Source organism: Saimiri boliviensis, chromosome 13 (assembly GCF_048565385.1).
Source record: "Saimiri boliviensis isolate mSaiBol1 chromosome 13, mSaiBol1.pri, whole genome shotgun sequence".
NCBI lineage: Eukaryota > Metazoa > Chordata > Mammalia > Primates > Cebidae > Saimiri > Saimiri boliviensis.
The window spans coordinates 84,422,032-84,437,346 of NC_133461.1; the positions used below are offsets into that span (position 1 = coordinate 84,422,032).

Genomic DNA, 15,315 nt, shown 5'->3' on the forward strand with positions numbered 1-15,315 from the left:
AAAAGTAACTGTGGTGCTCAAACGATTTGGAATCATTTTTTCAATGCCATGCTTGTCTGGAGAGACTCAAAATCAATGTCATCTTGTTATCTGTTCTCCAGATTTTCTTCCCTAGTCATTCCTCTGCCTTTTCTATCACCTTCATTTAAAAGCAATCAAATGTGCTGTCACACACACTAGATTATAACTTCAGGTTCAAAACAAATAACGAAGAACTCTCTGAAAAGGGAGAGTGTTAAAGTACATCACCACTAACTGCATGCAATGTAAAAAAGGAGGCAACAAAATTGGGTTAGAATTTTCTCTTGGGTACCCTCCCTTAATACAAAATTGTAACCAGCCAACAGGTTCTTCCTGGCCACTGCGCAGACAGAACCAACTCACGGAGACCACGGCATTGCAATGAAGAGTTTGAGACAAGGCTAGACACACCATGTGGGTGACAGAGTTATTACTCAAACCAATCTCCCAAAAAATTCAGAGACTATGGTTTTTCAAGAAGTTTGGTGAGCCAGGGAGTCTCAGGGCGGGGCCACTGGACTGGTGAGAGGGAGTGGGGAGGTCCAGGTGAAGCTGTTGGTCCTCAGAAATGCAAACCTGTAAAGACCAATCTTAGTTCCTACAATGGAGATATTATCTACAGTAAGTAATTGGGGAAGCTGCAAATCTTGTGACTTCTAGAATAATGGCGGGTAATCCTTTAGGTCAACACCTTAGCAGAATTCAGGTTGCTCATCCTCCTAACCTGGTTGTCTTTTATCAGCTGTACAAAGGTGGTTTAGTTTGGGGGAAGGGCTATTATCATTTAAACTATAAAATAACTGTCTTCCAAAGTTAGCTTGGCCCAAGCCCAGGAATTAGATTAAGGGCAGTTGGAAGGTAAAAAGGGAAGATGGGAGTTAGTTAGATAGATCTCCTCACTGTCCTAATTTTCTCACTGTTTTAATTTTTACAAAGGTAGTTTCAGAATTGCAATCTGCAAGCGGATGTGGACTCTGTAATAAATAAGCAATTCTAAATCTCTCTTGCTTTTCCTAAGAGGAATACTACACTCCAAGCCCAGATCTCTCTGAATTCCTCCTGGGGCAGAAACCAGGCCTCAGACTTTGATCAAAGAGTAGAGAATTATGCATCTGGCTTGTGTTCTTTGGAGGCCATCAAGTAGTCATTACCTTCCCTTTCTTCTCCACCATCCCCACATGGCTCTTATCTAAAGTCCTTCCAGTAAATGTTTATTTCTTACTATTTCTGAAATCAGAATTTCTCTTTACCAGTGTTTCCTAAACATGCCCAACTATCACCTGGTATGCTCTCTAAAACACAGATTCTCCCAGAAGTCTCTCTTGGAGATAATGAATCAATAGGTCTGGGATAGGGCCCAGGCTGCTCCATTAAAATGCAAATGCCCCAGAGGAGAGATAATAGATTAAGCTCTTGTTTTATTCATTTCATGTATACCTCCTGTCTTTTAGAGACTGAAGTGGCTAGTCACAAGGTGGCCTAAAAGGAACTTCACAAGTTTCACAGTGTGACCAGAGATATCCCAAGCTGTCACTGTCCTACTGGGTAACCACAGAAGCATTGTGCACCTCAACCTGCCACACAGTGTGAGCAGGAAGAACTCCAGGCCAGAAATCAAGCAACAGTGGAATCCGTTCTTAGCCTCTTCACCATTCACTGTTTGTGAACTTTGTAACTTATTTAAGATTCTGGGCTAATACATTTTTTTAACTATAAAGTGTTGAATTTGATGATCTTGGAGGGTGGCTGCCTACCTTATGTGTAGAACAGGTGTGTTCATCCTGACCTCTCTCACGAGGCTTGTAGGAAAAAAATTGCTAAATCTGATGGGTAACTACTCCCTTAGGGACCCTTCTCTGAGCAAATGTAAGAATGAAACTATCCCTTTTTTCATTTGTTACAGATTGAATTTTGTTCCCCCAAAAAAGGCATGTTAAAGTTCTAACCCCCAGTATCTCAGAATGTGACCTTATTTACAAATAGAGTCATTGAGAATGTAATAAAGTTAAGATGAGGTCATACTGAATTAGGGTCAACCTGAATCCAACATTGGGTATTCCTCTAAGAAGAGGGAAATTTAGACACAGAGACACTAGGAATATAACCACATAAAAATGGAGGCAGAAATTGGAACAAGGCATCTATAAGCCAAGGAACATCAACTATGGCCTGCAACTACCAGAAACTAGAAAGAGGCAATGGATGAATTTCCCTAGAGCAGGCGTCCCCAAACTTTTTACACAGGGGGCCAGTTCACTGTCCCTCAGACCATTGGAGGGCCGCCACATACTGTGCTCCTCTCACTGACCACCAATGAAAAAGGTGCCCCTTCCTGAAGTGCGGTGGGGGGCCGGATAAATGGCCTCAGGGGGCCGCATGCAGACCGTGGGCCATAGTTTGGGGACACCTGCCCTAGAGCCTTCAGATAGAGCATGGCCCTACCAACACCTTGATTTCAGACTTCTAACCTCTAGAACTGTGAGAGAATAAATTTATGTTATTTTAAGCCACTCAACTTGTGATACCTTTAGAGCTGCCCTAGGAAACACCAACAACCTAATAAAATTTAAGCACAGAATTTTGATACTTAGAACTATATTTTACTTAGAGCTAATACTCATCTGTTTAAAGATCCCACCTCTTTAAAAAAAAAAAAAAAAAAAAAAAAAAAAAAAAAAAAAACGTATTGAGAAAGCAACACATCCTGCCCCTGCCTTCCATTATCACAACTTCCTCTCATTGTGACTTTGAAATGAAATGGTAACACACCCCTCAGGCAGTTTACAAACTGTAGGAAAGAAAGAGAGTGCAGCATGTGGAAGTTGAAACATGCAGCATGCTAATTAACTGCAAAAACAGCTTTGTTTAATTTATTAGACTGAAACGAGATTGGATCTTACCTTTGTGGCTACCAGACAAAATAATGAATGCTGAAGGACATGAAAAGAAATACTCTGGAGTTTGCTTTCCTTTTACCCATTATAATTCCAAATTTGTTGTACAGGTCATCCTATTTGTCATCCAAATGGACTTACTATGAAGGATCTCTGAGGAGTCTTCTATTACACTCACTCAACCTAAAACCCAGGAACAAAGAATGCTTCCAAGCAGTCAGCCTTGTGTATAACCAGTCTTATTTCAATCATTGTGGAAGCAACTAAAATATCACAAATAGACCAGGGAAGTGAAGGAAATATAGTCCTCCACGCTGGACTTCCTATACATTGTTGTTTTCTCTCTATGAGTGTTGACTGCTAGTCACCAAATTTTCCAAAGACAGAGAGAAATGAACTATTGCCTCTGCTTCTTGCACTACTGGACAACTCATGTGCTGAGAAATAAATGTTTCTGTACATCTGGCCTTTCAAATAATATTTGGGGAGTGCGCTTTCTAAGACTTTCCTCCAGGAAACAAATAAACATAGGCAAGTGGGATAAAAGAGGTATGGAGGAAGGCAGCGTGATCATAAGGAACATGCTATAAAGTGGGCAGGACACTTCATACGTCTGTCAGTTTTATATGTGATTCCTTAGGAACACACTGACTTTTTTTATGTTGGTTACTTGATGAGGGGATTGAGTTCAATCTGCAAAGCGTTTCTTTTAACCAGCTATTATGAAAATATTAAACAATAATAAAATATTATGGTAATAAAAATCCACACTAATTCACTACCTTTACTGTCATTTTCCTTTAGTAGTCATCCATCAATGACTTAAATCAAGTGCCCACATTCTGAATGGGATGGCATAAGATACATAGCAGAGAAAAGTCAAAAGTTCAGGGTCCCCAGTTCAGGGAGAAATTGTGCTAGTGAATTTACCCAGGGACACAAAATAATACTTTATTTGACTTTTATTTCTGATTCAGATTTGGCAAACTAGTTCTATTGGTTAAGATTCAGATCAGATGCTGGAGAGGATGTGGAGAAATAGGAACACTTTTACACTGTTGGTGGGAATGTAAATTAATTCAACCATTGTGGAAGACAGTGTGGCGATTCCTCAAGGACCTAAAAATAGAGATCCCATTTGACCCAGCAATCCCATTACTGGGTATATATCCAAAGGATTATAAATCATTCTACTACAAGGACACGTGCACACGAATGTTCATTGCAGCACTGTTTACAATTGCAAAGACCTGGAACCAACCCAAATGCCCAACGATGATAGACTGGATAGGGAAAATGTGGTACATATACACCATGGAATATTATGCAGCCATCAAAAACGATGAGTTCACGTCCTTTGTAGGGACATGGATGAACCTGGAAACCATCATTCTTAGCAAACTGACACAAGAGCAGAAAATCAAACACCGTATATTCTCGCTCATAGGCGGGTGTTGAACAATGAGAACACATGGACACAGGGAGGGGAGCACTACACACTGGGGTCCGTTGGGGGTGGGGTGGGGAGGTGGGAAGAGATAGCATGGGGAGAAATGACAGATACAGGTGAGGGGACAGAAGGCAGCAAACCACGCTGCCATGTGTGTACCTATGCAACAATCTTGCATGTTCTTCACATGTACCCCAAAACCTAAAATGCAATAAAAAAAAAAAAAGAAGAAGAGTAAAATACAAAATAAGGAAGAAACATATTCTCCATTTCTTTCCTATTCTGAATTTTATAATAGCTAGTACTCTGTAGGGTTCAATAAAGTTCATTTTCATGTCAAAAAAAAAAAAAAAAAAAAAAAAAGATTCAGATCAAACAAAAATCATCCCATCAGTGCAAATCACAATTAGGCAATTACAGCTTCGAATGGCATGATTGTTCATATTTATACTGACTGATAGCACAGTTAGATCTAATCACATCAGGGGTTCAAAGAGATTAAATATTTCTTTTTTTTTTTTTAGTGCTTATCACACAAGTCATTCTAAAGCCATTTACATTGTTTTTACCTATAAGATAAAATATGTCTGTAGTCTTCTCTATATTTCTTAATACAGAGAATAAGTCAAAATAAAAAATCTGCACAAACATGAAGCCTTCATTCTGGATTCCTGCCACAACTCGACAGAGACACACACAGATAGTCCAGGATCATCTGCCATCTCCCATTAATGATCTTTGCCATTTGATTTCTCCTGCTGATCTATCCTTTTAGTACAGACATGTTATTTTTGCTACAAAACACTGGGAATCTTTAAGTACAAAAGAAATAAACTCTAGGCACAGAATGACTCAGTTCTGTATTCATTAAACATAATATTCATCAGTCTTAACCTTCCTCAGTAGGCTGGTTCTTCCTAGGGTGTCTTATGGGAACTTTTCCTTTCTTGCTAGTTCACCTCCTGAGGCCAACCCTGAGCTGAACCAAATCTTGTCGTCTGGGCTTCAGAAGCATAAAAATCTTATATGTAAGAAACATATGCCCACCAAGTAAATTAAGAATGAAACCCTTGCTTCAAAGATATTTGAGACTTAACTCCAGCATTTCTCTATCTTGCATGTTCTGTCCATTTGTACCCTCCTTCTGCCCTGGACACACAAGTTTGATCAACATATTATTCAAAAAACTCTTTTATAGACCAGAATTTACCTCACTCTGTCTTCAAAGAACCACACATTCACACGTCAAAGGAATTCTCATGTAGCTTGTACCTGTCATGTGTCATACTATTTTTAATCAGACAGTAGATGAAAACATGAGCTCTACAGCCAGACTGATCTGAATTCAAGTTCCAGCTCTGTTGGTTACAATCTGTGTGACCCCTGGTATCCTACTTAACTAGTCTGCTCCTTGGTTTTCTCATACATAAAATGAGGATAAATTTATTTATTTCTCTTATAGGCCTGTTATAGAGATTCACCGGGATCATGTGAGTAAAACAGCCAGCACAGTGCCTGATATACAATAAGGCTAATGAATGTTAGCAATGATTATTATCATAAATTAAGCATTCAAGCATGCTCATTAGTATCACCATACTTACCTCTTATCATCAATATCATTGTTATCATCACCTTCATTATCAAATACTCTATTTGAAATCTATTGTAGGAATTGAAGACCCACACTTCAAAACAGGGAAATGGGGCACAGAGAGATGTTTTGTCTTCTTCAAGAGTTATCTCTATCTTTTCCTTTGGTTCTGTATAGTTTTGATATATTAAAAAGCCATGCTTTTGTTTATTATAAGCACCCATTCCTCTCTACTCCTGCACAAATCCTTTGTAATGGATAATTACATTTAAAGCCAACATTATGAGAACCAACATTATGGGATGACACTAGAAATGGATGCTCTCATTGGCTAGAAATTTCTGCTATACAGGGAGGGCAGGATGAGATTAAAGAAAGGGCCTGTGTACTCCTTCCCTACTGTGAAACAGAGCAGCTTATCATGTAAGACTATGAGAGGGAGAGTCTATTAAGCCCCAGTCCCAGACGAATTTAGAAGAGTTGGGAATGGCATTTGGAACAGGCTATCAAACACTGGGGAGATAGCTATGAAGTGTCCTTTGAGTTTTTCTAGTTACATTCCACTTGCAATACTGAAAGACTCTGGGATACCTTCCTGAAATTGGCATCCCCAAAGCAGGGAGAAATATAAAAATTAGAAACTCTGCCTGAGATTTCTTTCTGGAATGGGAGTCAAGATAAGCAGAGGAAGACATGGAGTAAAAATATATGAGGCAGTATAGAGAGGAGAATGAATTTCCTGAGTAATTCATCTATAACTGTGCAGTATTGTTAAAACTTTATGTGGTGACTGTATAGGGCATTCCAACCTTCCAAATTTCCACTTCTCACCTCGTTCAAAACTCTGGGACTCTGAAGCTAAAGAGCCCCCTAAAAATGACTGAGAGATACACATATAAACATTAGCCCACCTCAATTTCTACTTGATTAATAACAGTATTGAGCCTCCTTCTCTTAAAAAGAGCAAATCCAAAGTCTAGGAGAAAATAGTGGTGTCCAAAATAAGTGAATTATTGTTTTAAAAAAATGATGGAATATCTCCTATTAAAATAGGGTTACTCCAAAAATCAGAAAAAAATTTTAGAAAATATTAGATTATCTTCCAAAAGGGTTCAAGAAGCCATGGCATCTCTGTAGCTGGGAAATACTCACAAAGAAAGACTTAAATCAAAAAAGGTCCAAGTGAGGTCAACAAACATAATGCCAGACTAACAAGTGGATGATGTCAGTAAGAAATATATGCAGAAAATGAATGAGTGATGGAGAAGATAAACTCAACAAGTTCTCCCAGAATTAACAGAAGATAAAGACATGAACAAAAGGAGGTAGATGATAAGATACATAAGTATAATTTTAGAAGGTGTTATTATAAGAGTATGCATCAGAAAACGAAATAATATAATCAATAATCAGAGAAATAACAAAAAAAAAGTTTCCAATATGAAATTTATACTGGCATAGAATTTTGAGCAAATTTTTGAATACTTAGGAAAAACTTCATGAAAAGAAACTAGACAACTAGACTTATACAAGCTTAATCAGGTAAAAAATCAAATTTCAGAGATGAAAGAATCCCACAAGTACCCTGAAAAATATTAATTCTTCACAAAGGAATAAAAGTCAGCATGAAAAATATTAGATGATTCACAAAAGATTTAAAAAAAATCAGCATAGCCATGCATTTGTTTTCTCTAATGACAAACACTAGAAGACACAGGAGTAGTACAACTCTGCAGAAAAAAAATATGCTATCCAAAAATTCCATACCTATTTTTGTCGTAATTCATGTGCAAAAGCAGCAAAAATGGTGTTCTTAGACATGCTAGAACTCAAAAATGAATTTTCACACTATGTGTCATTCCTAAATGAGCTTCTTGAAGATATTTTCCTCAACAGTAAAAGAATAAGATGGGTACTATGTCTCATGCCTGTAATCCCAGCACTTTGGGAGGCCAAGGCAAGAGGATCACTTGAGCCTAGGATTTTGAGATCAACCTGAGCAACCTGGTGAAAGTCTGTCTGTACAAAAAAGTAGAAAAACTTAGCTGTGCATGGTGGTGTGCACTATAGTAACAACTACTAAGGAGGCTAGGGTGGGAGGGTAGCTTGAGGCCTGAAGTTTAAAGCTGCAGTGAACTATGACTGTGCCATTGCATACCAGTCTGGGTGACAGAGACCCTATCTCTATAAATAAAATAAAATAAACAAAATTAGCCACAATTCCTGGTGCACACCTATAGTCCTAGTTACTTGGGAGGCTGAGGCAGGATGATCACTAAGTCCAAAAGTTCAAGGGTGCAATGAGCTATGATCACATCTTTAAACTCCAGCCTGAATGACAGAGCAAGACCTTGTCTCTAAATAAGTAGCAAACATTTACAACTGAGATCACTGAAATGGCATTTTGAATCAGTAGAGAGACTTACAATTCCAGATAGCATCTGGGTAGCATTCTCCAAATCATTTTTTCCAACTAACCATTAAGGACTCACAAAGGCACACCCATGAGAAAAAAAAAAAAAATGAAGCTCTCAAAAACTCTGAAATCTAACACTGACAGATAATCCAAAGCCAAAATGCAGAACAATTGGAAATTAATCGTAAGACAGTAGTAGTTAAGTTGAGGAAAATCCTACTTAGAATTATATTCCTGGCTTCACACAGCATCACTACGTGAAATAAAAACAGATGAATAAAAAATGTAAATATGTCCCCATACTCAAGGATCCAATGCCTGTACTAGTCAGAAAACAGGTTAATTATTTTTCTCCACATCTTAGATGTTGCTGTGTTAGGCAAAAAGTGTAGTTTTTCATGTAAACCATTGCATGATTTATTTCCCATATCTTTCCACATAGAATAAGGTTCTGTGAAGTCTAGAAAATAGAGAATAGAGCTTTCAGAGAGGGGCATACTTTCCTTTAAGAAGATAGCAATATATGCAGAGGGGAAAAAACAACATTCTAATAACAACACACATTCTCAAGAAGTAGAGGTTTTCCAGCACTAAGAAGATAAAACTGCAGTAAAACAAGAGAGCACTAGGAGAAGTTTTGCTTACAAATGAGAATTAAACTGGGAGCTATGCAAATCAACCAGCCTTTCTATTACAGATTTAAAGTACAAATTCCAAGATCACATCAATAGACAGAATGTGACCAAGGGCCACACACTCACCCATTCCAGTGAAAAATAAGTATAAAGAATCTTTGCTTGTCAAAAATATATTTTGCTGATCTTTGATTGGAAAAATATAAAATCATAACAAATGAGAAATACAATGGGGTAAGTTAAATATAGTCGCTTCCAAAAAAAGTAAATAAAGTAGATCTCCAAAAGTTTTCAGAAGGAAATTTTAGGAAACTACATGCTATTCTTTAAAGAACACAGAATTATGAGCTTTTTTATGAATAAGATGATAATGGAACAAGATTTTTATAAGCAATCAGACAGATTAGTTCAGATTAAAAAACATAAAAACAAGGAACCCAAGAAAACTAAACATGAAATAAATAATCTCTTAATTTAATGTAATCTACACTGAGGGTAATGGGAAAAAATAGAAGAAATTCAAATCAAAACAGTGAAAATCAAACTCAAGAAGATATGTCAGCATACCAAAAAATGTATTAACAGATTAAAATAATTGGAGGAATATGGACAATATAGAAGATGAAGAAAAAGGAGACATCATATGGATTAGAGTTGTTTTGAAAAAGCCAATGAAAAAGAATATAATAAGTGAATCATTAGAAGAAAATCTAAATTTACAGAAATTCAGTATATACAAATAAAAAAAGATTTCTATCCCAAGAATAACCAAGAAGAAGAAATGTTATTCCTAATGATATTGTGATAACATTTTTGAATAGTAATAACAATGATAATGATAGAATTCTTTATTTAGCCACCTCCATCCCACTACCCAAATGGTTGCCTTTGAAGAAATAAAAACCAGCTTGAACTCTTAACTTGCCTTCTGCAAAATTACTTCCTGGAAATTGGCCTGGCATGGTGGCTCAAGACTATAATCCCATCACTTAGGGAAGTGGAGATGGAAGGATTACTTGAGGTCAGAAGTTCAAAACCAGCCTGGGAAACAGAGTGAGACCCTACCTCTACAAAAAACAAAATTAATTGGCTGGATGTACTCAGGAGGCTGAGGCAGGAGGGACACTTGAATCTGGGAGTTCAAGGATACAGTGAGCTGTGATGACACCACTATACTCCAGCCTGGGCAACACAGCAAGACTCTGTCTCTAAAAAAATAAAAATAAAAAACAAAACCTCAGAATTAAATAGAGCAAAAATCCAGCTATTTTTCAAGTTCAAAGTTTAAAAAAAAAATGTTAGCTGTGCAACAGTTCAGAAAACATACTTCTCTTTAAAGAAATTACTCAACAACATACTCCAATGGACTGAGGGAATAGAACTAACAGAGTACCTTAAGACCAGTTAAAAATACATATTAAACCTAAAAAAAAAATTCATGTCTGAATATAAAATTGAATGCAAAGCAAAATATGTCCCCAAAGAGAAGATATATAATATAAAAATAATATCATGAGTAAAATTATCAGTATCTAAATTACAAAAGAGTATCAGTGTAAAAGACAGAATTCAGAGAAGGGAATGAATGATGTGGTGCTGGAGAAAGAAAAATAAAAGTATCCTAAACTTCTTATGTCAAGGGGGAACACCCCCTCAGAAAAACCTTGGAGCGTCATGTTAAACATAGTTGAAAACTTTTGAGTAGCCACCCGTGGAATGGAAACAAAATATGTTTCCTAAACAAGTTTAGCAATACAACAGCAAAGAAGCTAGAAGGACATAAAGAAACTTTAAGGAGGTATTTACTTAATACATAAATTTATTTTATAAATAATAAATAGTATTCATTTAATATAAATGCTTCAAAACAGAAATATTTAATTAATATAAATAAAAAATACAGAATTAGCACTATAGCAAATATAAAAAATGTTTGTCTATCCCAAACATCAGAATGTGACCTTATTTAGAAAGAGGATCTCTGCAGATATGATAAGCTAAGACAAATTCATATTAAATTATCAGATATAAGCAGGGTGCAGTGGTGCATGCCTATAGTCCCAACTACTCAGGAGGCTGAGGCAGGAGGATAACTTGAGTGCTGGAGTACTTGAATCCAGCCTAATGAAGACTTTATCTCCAATATGTGTGTGTGTGTGTGTGTGTGTGTGTGTGTGTGTGTGTGAAACTACAACTATACATATTTCTAATATAAATATATGTATTACATATATTGCATATATATTTAAGCTACAACTTTGATATTAGAAAAATAGGCATTATATATATTTCCCAATAAAGAGGCAAATACTCTCTTATTTGATTACAAAATTAGGAGAATGAGGAGTCAAGTCTTTTTTTTGTTTTACTTTGAGTTCTGGGAAACATGTGCAGAATGCACAGGTTTTTTACATAAGTCTACATGTACCATGGTGGTTTGCTGCACCTATCAACCCACTGTTTAAGTTTTAAGTCCCATATGCATTAGGTATTTGTTCTAATGCCCTCCTTCCCCTTTCCTCCCACCCCACAACAGGCCCCTGTATGTGATGTTCCTCTCCCTGTGTCCATGTGTTCTTATTGTTTGACTCCCACTTATGAGTGAGAGCATGTGGTATTTGGGTTTCTGTTGCTGTGTTACTTTGCTGAAAATGATGGCTTCCAGCTTCATCTCCGTCCCTGCAAAGGATATGAATTCATTCTTTTTTATAGCTGCATAGTATTCCATGGTATATATGTGCCACATTTTCTTTACCCAGTCTATCACTGATGGGCATTTGGGTTGGTTTCAAGTCTTTGTTATTGTGAATACTGCTGCAGTAAACATACGTGAGCATGTGTCTTCATAGTAAAATTTGTAATCCTTTGGGTATAATATATCCAGTAATGGGATTGCTGGGTCAAATGGTATTTCTGGTTCTAGATCCGTAAGGAATCACTACACTGTCTTCCACAATGGTTGAACTAATTTAAACTCTCACCAACAGTGTAAAAGTGTTTCTATTTCTTGGGGAGTCAAGTCTTACATTTACAATAGAAGCAACTAAAATATACTGATACAAAATGATGCTTGAAGAAAAGAAGAATGGACTTAGGTTTTTCAGTGAAAGAAAAAATATTAAACTGGTCAAATATTAATATCAGATCAATAAATACTATATGAAATACAACCAATTATAATACTAGTATATATTATAATAATAATATAATAAGGAAAAATGATTCTAATAATAATATAATCACCGTCAGTCTTGGCGTTCCTTGGCTTGTAGATGAGTCATTCCAATCTCTTCCACCATCTTCACATTGTGTTTCTATCTATATGGGCCTCTGTGTCTCTCTCTGTTTTCACTGGCCTATTAAAAAGACATCAGTCATTGGATTTAGGGCCCATTCTAATCCATTATAATCTCATCTTAACTATAGTCATGTTTCACTTAACAACAGGAACATGTTCAGAGAAATGTGTCTCAGGTGATTTCGTCATTGGGTGAACATCATAGAGTGAACTTACACAAACCTAGATAGTGTAGCCTACTGCACAAGTAGGCTATGTGGTAGAGCCTATCGCTTCTAGGCTACAAACTGGTACAGCATGTTACTGTACTTCTTCTGGATATGCCTTCTGGATACAACACCTTCTTCTGGATACGCCTGAAGGACCTACCTGAGGCTTTTCTTGAAAAGGTGTCACTCTTTCTAGAAATAATATGTTCATCATGGTTTCTTAGTTTGTTTCCTTTTTTCATCATAGATTATCTGCCTGGGAGCAGATAATGCATCATGAACATGTCTCTCTGCTAATGAAAACCTTTTGGTGTTGGAGTCCATATTTTCAATTTTTTTAAGAAGCTTGTTGACGTCTGCAAAAGCTTCTGCTAAACCCTTCACTGTGAAGTTTCTTGGGAGCTCTTCTTTTTCTTCTCCTGCAATTTCTTTTTCTCTTGCCTCTTCTTCAGCTATGCATTCTCATTCCATTGTAATCTTAGGGAACCACCATCATATATGCAGTCGTCATTGACTGGAACATCATTATGAGGTTCATGACTATTTATAAGAGGATTTTGCTCTGAAGAGACACAAGAACCCACTCCATGTGCCACAATACTCAAATGTTCCCATCATTAACCCCATTCTGCAGAAGAGGAATCTTTAAGATGAATCCACACAATATGGCACCTAACCTTTACTTGGCTGATAATCAAGGTGGGGAGGGAAGCCAAGACTCTAATCACCTGTCTTGTAACAATTTTAAAGCAGCATCCCATTGCATATTAAACATCTCTATTGTACTGAAGTTCGGGAAACTAATTGGACTCATTCTGGCTGTCGTGACTCATAAACTTAATGCTCTTTCAGTGTCATTTTGACTGAGCAGATTTTCTAACACAGTTTAATAGCAAAAGGTATTTAAATAACCATTTCAAAAGTCTTTCCAGCATCTCCAATTAAAGTAAAATAAATTGACTCTTAAAATTAGAGGCTCTGCTTTTACAGGCTCTGAGATATCTCATTGCTTTCTGATATCCTAACTATGAGGGAAAATTACAATTACTAATACTCCATTTTCATCTTGCTCCTAGCTTATTAAAATATTTCAACTGCAACTGAAGCAACCTGCCTGGTCACGTACTTTAACTTAGATCATCCTCTCGTGGTTTGGCTTCGCTTTTATTCATTTTTCAATTGTTATTTTAGCTCTTATTAAGTCTCTGGGTAAAGCTATGAGATTTGGAGTTTTTTTAAATCTCTGCAGTGATCAAGATTTTCACACTGCCATCATAAGTTGATACTTATTCAAATCTAAGCTCTGTTTTAACAAACAACAGACAAGTCTCCTCCATATCTTTATATTCTAAAAATTAAACAGTCAGATGACTTTATGGTATCTCTGTGATCGTTTTGTGCTTGTAATTTATTAAATGGATATAGTCCCTGATCCAAAATCAACTTTTAAACAAAGACATCTCACTGATAGACCAACAGCCTTGAGCTTTGATCCAGGGGACACTATTTGATTATGCCTATACTTACTCCAAGTTTACCTCAGTCAATATTGGTTTTTTTCTTTAAAAGAATATAAGTGGAATACTTTCTTAAAATTTTGAAAATAAAATAATTATTTATTATTATTTCCAGCACAAACCATTTCCACCCACATTTCATCGAAACTATCTGCCACCTTTAAGCTCTCCTGGAGTGTAACCTCTGTACATGGAGTGACCAGGAATTAGAAGTCATTTGAAAATAAAAGAAACTCCACACTGAGTTCTGTCTCTGTATGCATTTTTTGCCAGATTCAACCCAGATTGGTTTCCTTGCTGCTTCTCTGGCCGCTTCCCTATATGATCCAACATTGAGTTTGTGATTCCCTCTTCTTTTTTTTTTCCCCCCAGGTTTTTGTTTTTGTTTTTGTTTTTGTTATTTAGACAGAGTCTCACTCTGTTGCCAGGCTGGAGTGCAGTGGTGCGATCTCGGTTCACTGCAACCTCCACCTCCCGGGTTCAAGTGATTCTCCTGCCTCAGCCTCCTGAGTAGCTAAGACTATAGACGCCCACTACCACACCCAATTAATTTTTGTATTTTTGGTAGAAACAAGGTTTCACCATGTTGGCCAGGATGATCTCTATCTCTTGCCTTCATGATCTGCCCATTTTAGCCTCCCAAAGTGCTAAGATCACAGGCTCTTTTCCCACGTTTTTACTTAGCTCTTATTTTGTCTTCCCTTGTATTATTTCCTACAGGCTGCTTATAATTCTTGACTGGTTTGACCTTTCAAGTTTCCACCATTTGGACATAGACTTTTACTTACGACCCAGCCATATCTATGAACCCCTTCCTGCTCCAGCACTTCTGAATGCATGGACACTCTGACAGAAGGCCAGAGCCAGGGTCTAGCTCTGCTATTAATTTTCCATTTATTTTTTTCTGTATCAGCATTTCCTAATTCTTTTCCATCTTTTCAAGTTCCTTAAAGATAGGTTCCTACATTGCACAATTTCCAGCAATATAATGAGATAGATTATTGATAGATGATGGATGGATAAATGACAGACAATAGACAGACATACTAGAGATAGGTATAGTTTAGAGAGAGCCATAGATCATTGATAGATGATGGATAGTTAAATGATAGGTAGGAGATAGAAGATAGATAGATATATGATAGATACGTAGACAGATAGATGATTGGTAGATAACTGATAGAATGAGTTTTTTGGTTTCATCTGCTCAAAAATTAGTAACTTTGCTTTTCTGTTTCCTTTTCTCAGTCTCATCCTTTTCTTTCACTTTATAGGCATAAT

The 15,315-nt window shown here is 36.8% G+C and overlaps 1 long non-coding RNA gene across 1 annotated transcript in view; it reads right to left on the reverse strand.

Moving 5' to 3' along the window:
* The window catches only part of LOC141580838 (uncharacterized), a 340,084-nt gene that overhangs the window by 99,278 nt on the left and 225,491 nt on the right, over positions 1 to 15,315 (reverse strand). The window contains exon 2 of the long non-coding RNA XR_012513211.1: positions 12,254 to 12,366. This is a non-coding gene — a long non-coding RNA (uncharacterized LOC141580838). The remainder of the gene's footprint in view (positions 1 to 12,253; positions 12,367 to 15,315) is intronic.